A 3,950-nucleotide genomic window follows, 5' to 3' on the forward strand; every position below is an offset into this window, starting at 1 on the left:
CCCACTATCATGCTCAGTCTTCATTTGGGTTTTAGTAATTCCTCTTGGTTACATTACCCTTGATCATGCCCTACCAGGCCTTCTATACCCTCCTCACCTCCAATTTGGATCACTTGTTGTTCCCTTGTCCCTGGGTTTGTTAGCACCACTACCTTTCTCCCCACCGCTCCCTCCCATGTACCCCCCAGAACTGTCGGTCCCCTTGTTTGTCTTCCAGATTGCTCATCCAGCCTATCTTATTTAGACAGACCTGTGGAGATAATAGCATGCACAAAAACAAGACAGAGCAACAACATACAACAAAACAACGACCAAAAACAAACAAAACACAACAAGAAAGAAAAGCTTGTAAGTTCAAGGACTGTTTGTTGGCCTTTAGGAGTTTTTTCTAGTCCAGTCTGTTGGGGCACCGTACCCTGGCCCCAAAGTCCACCTTCAGCGTTCCCTGGGGACCTCGCCACTCCGTTCCCTTGCTGTTCTATTGCACCCCCTTAGTGTTTTGCCTCGGTGTGGTGGGATCAGATAGGGCACAATTCCCACACTGTGTCTCTCGTAATTTTATATAAACATATAGTATCACAGTTTCACTTTAAGTTGATAGTGTATAATGTTTTCAAATAAAATAAGTTGTTTATTTTTTTAAATGGGGTTTCATTCACATATCAGTTTGATGCTTATCCATAGACAGGTATATAAGAAATATATGTAAACCTAGTATTAAAATATCAAGTTTGTGAATCTAGGCTTTTTAACACATAGTAAAATTTGGAAGCCAGTCTAATAATTACTGGAATTTCAAAATGAATGTTGTTTTGAGATATGTTTAAGGTGTTATGAAAATATCTGACTTCCATTAATGGAAAAACTGGAGACTGGGTTGTGCCTACATTCTTAGTTAAAGAAAATGTTAAATTCGGCACTTAAAAAAGAGTTATTCTTGAAAGCACATAGGATACTTAGTGTGCATACAATATCCTTCATGTTCTAGCCCTAGGTTTCAGCTCTACATGATGCTCTATCCCTCTGGGCATTGTAGGGACACTTCTAGCATCTGATCCCTCAAAGACACCATGCTCGTTGATGCATCTATGGTAGTATACCTTTTCTGTATATTATTTATTTACTTGGTACCTTCGCTTCCCTTTGCCTGTTAGCTCCTCCTTTCTCATGTCTACCTTGTTAAAGCTTAGTTGTAAAGATGTCTCTTTTTTTTTTTAAACCTTTTATTAGGGGCTCATACAACTGTTATCGCAATCCATACATACATCAATTGTGTAAAGCGCATTTGTACATCATTCTCAAAACATTTTCTCTCCACTTAAACCCCCGACATTAGGTCCTCATTTTCCCCTCCCTCCCCGCTCCCCTTCCCTCATGAGCCCTTGATAGTTTATAAATTGTTATTTTGTCATATCTTGCCCTGTCCGACGTCTCCCTTTACCCACTTTTCGGTTGTCTGTCCCCCAGGGAGGAGGTCACATATAGTTCCTTGTAATCGGTTCCCTATTTCCTACCCACTCTCCCTGTTTCGCCACTCACACCACTGGTCCTGTAGGGCTCATCCGCCCTGGATTCCCTGTATTTTCAGTTCCTATCTGTACCAGTGTACATCCTCTGGTCTAGCCAGACTTGCAAGGTCGAATTCGAGTCATGGTAGTGGGAGCAGGGAGGAAACATTTAGGAACTAAAGGAAAGTTGTATTTCTCAAAAGATGTTTCTTTTAAGAAGACTTTCCTGCCTCAAAGGACTCCTTCCAAGATCAGTGTCTCATTTTCTGGCCTTTCAAACACTGAAACTCTGAGACTGACGTGAAAACCTCTGTTTGTAGCAATTGTTAGAGAACAAAGCTCCTTTTTATCTCAATGGTTTTTTGTGCAACTCCTAGTGCAAGGCTGTCAAGAAATAATGCATTCCCTCCCTCATAATCAAGTGGTAGTCTAGTAAGAGAGATTGAGACCACAAGTAGTAGTGGAGGACAGAATGAGGGGAAAATATTAAAAGGATGCAGTGTTAATAGGCAATGAAAGGAAACAAAGCCCTGAGAGGCTTCATGTAACCTTAGACTAGACTGTAAATAACATTGAGGATTTCTGGCATGTAGAAAAACACTGCCATGAAATTTTGGTGGAGAAACTGAAGCCTTAATTGGGCAACAACATGAGGTCAGACTTAGATAAAAAAGCAATTACAGAAAAGTGATAACAGCTGGAAAAGTAGATCAAGGTTCTGACGATGAAGGGCTTGGAATGACAGGATGAACAGTTTTGACCAGGTGAAATGTGAAGTCAAAGCTATGCAGTAGGAACATAAATTGGCACTGGAATGGGGACGGCTGAAGGTAGGCCAGTCAACAAATTACTGAAACAATCCAGTAGGGATGGAAACTTGGAATTATCAAACATTTATTGCAAGTGTACATGCTAAATTTCTGCAATGTGACAGTGAGCTGACCCCACAAACACATGGACATGGCTCAATAAAATTATTCGAATGGTTTTTTTAAATGTCTATTTAATCACCTATAGACAATAGGAGATCCCCTCACAGAAGGGTCACAAGGAAGGGATGAGTCAACCAGGGCACAATATAACACCCACGAAACAATATTCCTCTGGTTCTTTGAGGCTTCCTCACCCCCCACTATCATGACATACAAAACAATAGTCCTCTGGTTCTTTGAGGCTTCCTCACCCCCCACTATCATCACCTCACTCCTGCCTTTCAGTTATGACTAGACCGGAGCATGTACACAGATAAGAGCTCCTGACTCATGGAATCCAGGTCAGCTAAACCCTTCAGGAATCAATATAGGAATAGCAGTACCAGGAGGGTAGGGAAAAGGTGAGGGTAGGGAAAAGGTGAGGGTAGGAAGGGGAAACTGATCAAAATGATTGATGCATAATTCTTGTCCCAGGAGGAGGAACAACAGAAACGTGTGTGGAGACAGTGGTTGGTGTAAGACATGAAAACAATATGTTATCAAGGGGTCATGAGGGTGGGAATGGGGGAGGAAGGAGAAGAGGAGGAACTGATACCAAGGGCTCAGATTGAAAGTAAATGTCTAGATAATGTTGATGGCAACATATGTACAAACATGCTTGACACAATTGATGTATGAATTGTTGTAAGAGCCCCCAATAATTTTTTTACATAAATAAATAATAAAATAGAAATACTTCTCTGTTGGCACAATGCTTACAATAATTGCCTGCTAACAAAAAGATCAGTGTTCAGACCCACCAGCGGCTCCTCAAAAGAAAGATGTAGTAGTCAGCTTCCATAAAGAATTTTTTTCTTAATTAACATTTTATTGACATATAATTCACATACCATATAATTCAATGGTTTAAATATATTTTAAAATTGTGAAGGGGGAGAGGGGAAGCTGGTAGCATTGATGATTATATAACCTCACTCGGTGTGATTGAACAACATAATTGACTGTGAGTGGGTATATTGGATTGTGTAAGATAAATCAGTAAAACTATTATGTAATAAATAAAGTATATCTGATAAATAAAAATACTTAGGGAAAAAAAGTTGTGTGATCATCACCAAAATCAATTTTAGAACATTTTCTTCATTATTATACTCATTATTAGCTTCCTCTTTACCCCCAACCTCTCCTGCTATTACCCAAAGAAACTATTAATCTAGGTACTCTCCAATGATTTATACCTACCCTGGAGTTAATACAAATAAAATAATATAATAAAAGCAATTAGAGCTCAATTTTTTTTAAGCAGAAAAGAAGAAAACTAGAACAATGAAAAATAGGTCAAAAGGGAAAAACATGACAAGGTGTTAAGTCTTAACCTAACTATATGTGCATTAATCTACTTCTTAATATGCTGTCTGAGGGAAAGGCTATTCACATCCCTAGTTATCAGTCAAAGGAGATTCTCTGGAGATTTAACGCACATGGGGCCTCTGCAAATGGATTTTGGGCA

The sequence above is a fragment of the Echinops telfairi genome, unplaced genomic scaffold, assembly GCF_000313985.2.
Source record: "Echinops telfairi isolate 266 unplaced genomic scaffold, ASM31398v2 ScPeMD7_14;HRSCAF=57, whole genome shotgun sequence".
NCBI classification, from domain to species: Eukaryota; Metazoa; Chordata; class Mammalia; order Afrosoricida; family Tenrecidae; genus Echinops; species Echinops telfairi.